Source organism: Limulus polyphemus, unplaced genomic scaffold, assembly GCF_000517525.1.
Source record: "Limulus polyphemus unplaced genomic scaffold, Limulus_polyphemus-2.1.2 Scaffold835, whole genome shotgun sequence".
Classification (NCBI taxonomy): Eukaryota; Metazoa; Arthropoda; class Merostomata; order Xiphosura; family Limulidae; genus Limulus; species Limulus polyphemus.
In genome coordinates, this window is record NW_013666445.1 from 41,267 (window position 1) to 50,664 (window position 9,398).

Below are 9,398 nucleotides of genomic sequence, written 5' to 3' on the forward strand. Positions count from 1 at the left end.
ATCAATTTCTACTTGCCTCACCTTCTGAAATTAATCGGTTATCAATTCATACATATCTCACCTTTTGAAACTAATCGGTTATCAATTCCTACTTGTCTCACCTTCTGAAACTAATCGATTATCAGTTCCTACTTGCCTCACCTTTTCAAACTAATCGGTTATCAATTCATACATATCTCACCTTCTGAAAATAATCGGTTATCGTGGTTACGTTCTCGTCCAGAATAAATGTACGTCCTTTTAAAGAATACCATAAAGAAAAAAAATTATATCTTTAAACGAGAAATGAGTGCTTCCCACTAAAATTTCTAGCATTATAAGCGTATTTTATATAAATTTGCATACAAAAAGATGTGTTAGAGAATATTTACGTTTATCACCTTGTGGTTTGTTTCACCCATATACTCATTTTTGTGATACAGTGAATGGCAGGAGCCTACTATTAGAAGTTCTTTAACATAAACAACCCGAAACACATGCAGATAACGAATAACGTATACTTTAACTTTCGCGCGTCTGGATTAACTAAATCATTTTGACATGGGGACGGGAAAGTAGCAATTTTATACATGCTCCAGAAAATATTATAGGATTCTATGAAGACCCGTGAGACAAGATGGACGCTCAGTTGTAACCACTATTCAACTTTTCAACGCTACCTTCACATCCTCTTAAAAGGCAAACAAGTAATTTGTTCCTGAAACATGGAGTCATAAAGATATTTATTTATATATTTGCAATCAATTCATCTGCATTCCGACAGGTTTGTCAATGAAGTTCACGAGCTGCCAAAGCTATACGTTATTGAAGCTGACCGGGCTTACCAGTGATGGTATTTTATAGGGCGGTTATATCGCAAGTAATGACAGTTTCACCAACTTTTCGACACCATATTATGAAAAGACACATTTATCGATTTTGCCAGTGAAGCAAGAATGTTCTAATGATTTGCTCTTACACTCCAGGCTGTCAGCAAAATTCGCTCATTCATTTTCTAACCCTTTTTTAGAAACACATCGCTGTCCAAGATTGTTAAACGTAATTTTTAGATGAAATTCAAAAATGTTAAATTATAAATCTCGGCACAATATTTGATTATTTCTTTAGAGTATGGATTTTACTACATAGGAAATGCACATCCGAGATTTTTTGCTTTTATACGATGTACTACTTGGTAAATTATAATTTATTGCTAAACGAATAAACTTGTAAGAAGTTAGTTAATACATTACATGAAATCAATAAAATATCTGCCAATGTCCCATCTTGTTGTTAAGCTCAGACAAAGGACATCTGATCTTATTTCTTTGATTCTATCGTATTAACTAAATTCTAACGTTGAAATACTTTTTAGTAAGAAAAAAAAAAAACAGAACGAAAGGATCTTCTAGTATTAAACGAAAAAAGCATTATAATAGCCTGATTTACAGTTAGATATTGAGTGATTACTTGCCTTTATATAGTCTTGGCCCTGCATGGCCAAGTGGTTAGGGCGCTCGACTCGCAATCTGCGGGTCACGGGTTCGAATCCCCGTCATAACAAACATGTTCGCCCTTTCAGCCGTGGGGGCGTTATAATGTGACGGTTAATCCCACTATTCGTTAGTAAAATAGTAGCCCAAGAGTTGACGGTGGGTGGTGATAACTAGCTGCCTTTCCTCTAGTCTTACACTGCTAAATTAGGGACGGTTAGCGCAGATAGCCCTCCTGTAGCTTTGTGCGAAATCCATAACAAAGAAAAAAACAATCCTATAGCCTTTAAATTTAAAATTAGGGATGGCTAAACAAAAACAGTAAATTGGTAGTTTCACGCAAAAATTCTGAAATTAACAAACAACGAATGTGGTATATTTCTGCCTGATGAATAGCCGTTAAATTTGAAAGAAACAGAAAATCAAAATTTGGACAGGAAAAAACAAGAAGGTGGTAAGAATAATTTATTCACAAAACTAAAGCGACATCAGGACTATTTTTGTCGTCCTGTATTTCGAAGTGACACCTGGAAATCTTCTCACGATATTTTTCTGGAATATGTTCTGATGATTACAAATATTCATTTTGAGACTAAATTCTAAAATGGCCTTATTGTAAATAATTAGTTATCCGTTTTTTGCTGTTCTCTTTAAGTATTTTAAATAACTTCTGAACAAAAACAAGCTCAATGGTGCAACTTAAGTTAAGGTGAAACATATTTCATTCTAGACTTATGGGTAATAGTACAAACTATGTCATGTACCACCAAATATGCCAACCTCCACTTTGCCTGGTCCCAAGTCCAGGATTAGAAAGGGGGAGGGTTGGGCGCGGGGCTAGCAACTCCACCCCGTAAAAACCAACCTGCTACAAGTAACTGCAACAACACCTTCCGTTGGCGAGATGTTATTGCGGCCCTATGCTCCACTGGGAGTTTACAGGAATAAAAAAAAAAAATGTCATGTACACTTGGATCTGTTTATTAGCGTTCCCTTTAAAAGTCTAGTTTAGCTATAAGATGAATTAGAAAAACTTTGATTATACACAAAATGAAAGTCACACAGGGTTTACCTCGCCCTCAATCAGTTGATAGAAGCTTAGTCTTCTAAGCTCCCCCAGTGACTCAGCGGCAAGTCTGAAGGCTTACGATGCTAAAAATAGGGCTTAGATACCCGTGGTGGGCAGACCAGAGATAGTCCATTTTTTAGCTTTGTGTTCAACAACAACCAAAAAATATTAATCATACAAATCTAAATTTGCACAATATAGAAATTCAAAAGTGGGTTCAATTTATTCTCTTAATTACGGTTGTTACAAACTATAAATCTGAAATATCCTTTTATCGCGTCAAGCATGTTGGATGTTTGTAAATCTATCTGGGAGATCCTTGTATCGCGTCAAGCATGTTGGATGTTTGTAAATCTATCTGGGAGATCCTTTTATCGTGTCAAGTATGTTGGATGTTTAATATGTAGCAAATGTTAGGGAAAACATTTCAATTATAATCGTCACTGTTTTTAACAAGACGCTAGGCGTTTGAAAAAAAAAACTCTCACAAAAAAGAAAGAAATTCACTAGATTCATGTGCTCTTGAGCAAAAAACCAGGGAATTGAGAGATCTGTAAAAAGTCCTTTACAATCCCGTATAAAGTATTCGAATAAAGAAACATTTTCGTCAAATTCTACTCATTACACAGTGTGTACTGTGATACTGAAAATATTCACTCAATCGCATGCGCTACGAAGCGTTACGTCATACGTTATTAGTTAATCCGTTTATACCTTTGTAAAAACGAGATCCTAACAGACATTCTACAACGTTTGGTGGACAGAAATGTACTGATGCACTTAATCACTGAAAAAATATTCGTGTCAAAAACGTGAGTCGGTAGAAGGGTTAAACAGCAGAAGATTAGAAAAATGGTTTAATACATAAAAGAAGGGGTCATTTTACAAAGGCTAAAGGTTTGTTGTTGTTTTTTGGGGGGGGGGTCATCGGAGAAGAAGATGGCAGACAAACTAAAAACTTGTGCTATTGTTTGGATAATTACTTCCCTGTAACTCAGCAATCATGTCTTAGGTTACTGGTGAAGCATCCATGATGCTGTGATTTGTGCTGCTATTGTTTGGATAGTTACTTCCCTGTAACTCAGCAGTCATGTCTTAGGTTACTGGTGAAGCATCCATGATGCTGTGATTTGTGCTGCTATTGTTTGGATAATTACTTCCCTGTAACTCAGCAGTCATGTCTTAGGTTACTGGTGAAGCATCCATGATGCTGTGATTTGTGCTGCTATTGTTTGGATAATTACTTTCCTGTAACTCAGCAATCATGTCTTAGGTTACTGGTGAAGCATCCATGATGCTGTGATTTGTGCTGCTATTGTTTGGATAATTACTTCCCTGTAACTCAGCGTCATGTCTTAGGTTACTGGTGAAGCATCCATGATGCTGTGATTTGTGCTGCTATTGTTTGGATAATTACTTTCCCTGTAACTCAGCAATCATGTCTTAGGTTACTGGTGAAGCATCCATGATGCTGTGATTTGTGCTGCTATTGTTTGGATAATTACTTCCCTGTAACTCAGCAGTCATGTCTTAGGTTACTGGTGAAGCATCCATGATGCTGTGATTTGTGCTTATTCATATAAAGAAAAATTAATTTATATGTTAATGCTCATAGAAAAGAAACAAATGTCATACATTTAGAGCAATTATGGAATGACGAAAGAACTCTGTCTGATCCACGTTCCATACTTTACCAATTTCAACTACACGTGTTGTATGAGAAAATAATTGAAGGTACATAAAGAAAGATGGTTTTTAATTATAATAAAAAACAGTTCTTGCAAGATTGACAACAAACGAACAACTGTTACAACCAGACAAAAAACGTATTCACCTATTACGCTAGTATACGTAACCGTATATATGATATCTGTAAATAGTGTTACAAACACATATTTAAATTGGATGATACACATAAAATAGCGATTTCTTTTGTCTATAATCACCAATATCTAACCAACAATTATAAACGTTAGTTGGATAATTTCAAATACTTTTGTTGAATAACAAAATATTTACCTAATACAGTATATAACGTAATAATCATAATATATGTACGTGTGTATGTGTATACGTATCACATAAGAAGAAGAGAAAGATAGGCATAATAAAATTATTTTGAATGTGGAATTGTAACAATATTTTTTCTTCCATAATAAACCATCAAAATTCTTGAATAGATTCCTTTTAAATAACTCTAATTCACCACCGTGTTTTGTTCACATATATTCTAATACAATCCATGCTATTAGACAATTAATAACATTACATATCATTGTCTCTTTAATAATTATTTTAAGCTGCGGAATACGTTGGTTTGTATCTCACACCAATAACTGTGGCTTCCAGTGGCACAGCTGTATGTCCGCGGACTTAGAACTCTAGAAACCGGGTTTCGATACCCGTGGTGGACAAATAGCCCTTTGTGTAGCTTTGTGCTTAAATACAAACAAACAAACCAATAACTGTAAATGATAATTTTGCCTAAAATAGTAATAAAATTATATATCTCAATCAATTTGGAATTACCTTTGTCATACGGGAATAAATACCAATAATCAAACGATGCACGTGGTCTTCTTAAAATAGTTGAACACAATTTTAATATTATGTTCAATAAAAGTTCATTTGCAACACAATTAAAATGCATATGCGAATTATTACCTATCATTGTGTTGCAAATACGGAGACAATTCATAATCAGTCGCGTTTATTCTTTTTAACTATAAAGGGGGGTGGAGTAATGCATCATTTATACGTTATGAGTCTCGATAGATAGATCATGATATATAAAATGGTAATGTTTGTATGTTTGTTTGAAATCAGTTAACTTTAGCCGATAGTTCACAGTCTCAAGCGCGTAGGTAGATTTATTCGTAGAGGTAAATCGGTCCAAGAATGAGTAACAAGTTTTCTTTATCCTCTGCTATGCTTTTAAGAGTGTGCGCGAATGGAAGTCAAAAGCAGAAAGAAGTGGTTGTCTCAAGATTACAAATACATTACTTCTTTCAAAGCATGAAGATTTTAATCTGGACGGAGATGTTGAAAAGATGTGAAGTAGTGATAAAAAAAAAGAATCGGGATTTCGTAGAAGTAAGCGGAATATGTAAACAGTCGTTTAGAGTGGGATGCAACGAATGAATTGTCCAACTGCATATTCACACATTTCTACGTTTTGAACACACACACACTCATGAAACTTATAATAATTTAAACTATTTTTCTTTTTGTTGTTGTTGCTGTTGAATCTTATCGAAACAAACGATTTAATAGTCAACAATCATTTTAATGTTAGTGGCATAATTAGTTTTCTTCATTAACTACTCTGGTCCAGATACGTGGATTAATACAGAAAGGTTGTTTAATTCTTCTGGCTATTTCAAAACCTTAGGGAGATCATATCAATCAGTAGCACCTGCCGCCAAAAGTGCTTTGCCGAGCTCTTTACGAAATTGACTGTCACTTTTATTACACCTGTAAGTTACTAATTCGTTCAGGAGCATCACGTCTTTGTGAAAATGGCTTTAAAAAATGTTCTACGCCATTCTTATGTTAAGCTTCTTTTGACTGTATTGTATTGCCTTCACTCTCTTTCTCTCTCTCTCTCTCTATACACAGCGATTCTTTAACAAAGACCTTACAAGTAAGTGTTCTTTATTATAAGCTTTCTTTGGCATGCTTTTTGTTTGACATCAGTGATTCACTCATTCAGCTATGACATTTGTGAATGACATTTTCAAGATCCTTTGTTCACGACAAAGTTCCATTTTATCTTGATGTCGTGGATCGGGGAGTAAATGGTAACTGGGTTGATAGAAAAGTTTCGACAGCCTATCTTTTAAGATATGATATATATAAAAGCCTGTAAATTATTAGTTTTATGGTAGTAATGACGCTAAATCGCCGTCTGCGGGAAGAAGAAACGGGAATTTGATCGAGGAAGGACTTTTGGTAGAAAAGAACTGGAATTCTTAACCTGAACACCACGTGGTAATGGTATAGCCGACCCTAATATTGAGTTACTGATCAGATTTAAGGTGGCCATTAGCAGCACTCGCCGCCACAATGATTTTGCCAAGCTATTTTAACTAAATTACAAGAGTTACTTTCAATTTTATAATACCTATAAATGACGAGGCTCGTTCAAAAGCATCACGTTTCGAACCGCGGATCCTTCGATTAGCATCCCGAAACGCTAAGCACAAATTTACTCCATTAGTGAAAATATAGAAGTAAGTTTGTAAGATATTTATCAGAAAATGGATAATGCTTCAGCTATCACTTTAGAATTTGCTTCTGGATATAAATTCTGATTCCTTTAAAAGTTATTTTTTTATGCAAAACATGGTTTATGTATCTTTACCGACGTTCCGATTGTTTGTTTTTTAATGCAAAACATGGTTTATGTATCTTTACCGACGTTCCGATTGTTTGTTTTTTAATGCAAAACATGGTTTATGTATCTTTACCGACGTTCCGATTGTTGTTTTTTTAATGCAAAACATGGTTTATGTATCCTTACCGACGTTCCGATTGTGTTACAGTTGTCACGCAACCCTTGTCTGAAAGGCTGTGTCATTTATACACTGTAACGATTGGAAAAAATCATCAAATTATATTCTCAACTAGTAATTACTATATCTTTACATATTCAAATACATGTTTCTAAGGTTTCGTAGAGATTTTCTGCATGTAGTTAGTATAGATCTGGTAAACCAGATGAACGAGGGTCATGAGCTTGTCCTTTAGCTTTGACAAAGATTGCATACCACAATGATTGTTTAATAAAGTTTATTCTTGCTTGCTTGACGCTGTTTCCGTGTCTCATGAGCTCTTATAATAAGGGCATACTCATTTCGAAGGAATTGTACAGAGACTTGTACAAGTTAGCATGAGCTGAGGGTTTAACTTCCGTGAATATCTATAATTGGAATGATGATTGGCATAGATAATCTAACGATTAAATTGTAGGTTACCGTACTACAACCTTGGTCTGACGTGACACTGTGATATAATCATTATTCTGACTCTTGTCTCTATCCTTTAGAAACATATGAAATTCTTTCTATCTGCCCCTAAAGCCAGAAACATTTAGAACAACACAAAAGCCGACAAGGAATAGGAAATCCCCCAGCACACATTTATCACATGAATAAAGATTCTATTTGTACATTTGGGTTTTCTTGTTTTTAATTTACTATAAACCTGGTTTCAATACCCGTGGTGAGCAGAGCACGCATAGCCCATTGTGTAGTTTGTACTTAAACTACAAACAAAAACAAACAAAAGATATATAAAATTTCCGGAACCCGCTGCATTACGATTCTGATTGACTTCAGTAGGTGCCACATTGGCCTTTTTCTATGTAATTTATAAAATCTAGTGCTAATCTTATGATGTTTTCTTTTTTTCCTAAATATGTTGTTGACAAGAAGTTATAGTATCACACCTGTGTAGCTGCGTGTTTTTAAGAGAAAATGCATTATAAACACTTAACAAATTATCAACAACTCTCACAACACAAGTCTTTCGTTCATTATCTTATTCATCATTGCTTTTAGGCACTTGTTTTTGTTTTTGTTGTTTACTGGCTAAAAGTTTTCAGCTATTTCGAGCAAGAAAACATCTGTGAATAGTAAACTATCAGGATAACAGGAAATAAACATCCCAAAGTTATTAATATGATTTAAAACTAATCTCCGATTTTAGACGAATTCAACACTATACTTATAAGTAATCTCCATCGAATCTCCTTGAATTTACTCGGATTTTATCACTTGAAAATGCTCAACTTCTATCAGTTGGTTTTATCGTTTTACATTAAAGAAAACATTTACACAGCTATAGACAGATGGCAAAAATCTGACGACACCCAAATTAAAACCTCTAGTGTTTATGTGTTCTTTCTTTTATGTTCCTTTTATTAACCACATTTGTTAGAATGCTTAGTAAATGTAATATATATATATTTGTTTATTTTTAATTATTAATATATAATTTTGTTATAAGGGTTATCATGCGTTGTTAGCTTAGTATGTGGTTTTAAGGCTAACCTAAATATCCTAACCTGGCCGAATCTCATGTTATTTTATTGGGATTGTGGCCGAAAATATCACTAAGTGAGGGTGCTCACCTGATGAAACGATGCATTGTGATCAGTGTACGTAACAACGTTAGAACTGTTCATTAAGTTACCTATATTCTTGTGTATGGAAACACATTATGCTAATACGATAGTAAATTTAAAGACAATGACTTATTAGCATAACGGTTTATATTTTGGGGAAAGGTACTAAATATTTCGACACAACACTGGTCTGTTTTCTTCAAAATAAAACTTCTTCATTATGCTGATAAATTGTTGTCTGTGAATTTACTATTATCTGTATTCATTAGTGGTTGGACCTGTAGTTCTGATCTATGTACGTAAACTTGTCTTGACCAAAAGTTAGTATTAAATATAATCATGCAGCTACAAAAGAATAAAACCATAAAAACACTTCTTCTGTAAGGTACGTCAGAGCTGGTCATTTTTTACATAGTACAAAATATAAAACTTCAGAAAAGGACCAAATAATTTAAAATAATTAAATCAATGATAGCACGTGCATTGTTTAATTGTTCTGTAATTTATCTTTTATTATTTCTTTTATGTTACTTTTATTAACAGTATTTGTTAGAATGCACAGTATATATAATATATATGGCCGCAAGCAACGCTCGCGAATAGTTGTTAAATCTGATCGACAGTGTTGCACGTCCTGACGAATATATTTCAAATAGAAATTCGATGACGAGGAACCCACTTTGAGACTAATAATGGCTGGAGACGGCTTAAATGGGTAATGAAGAAAAAC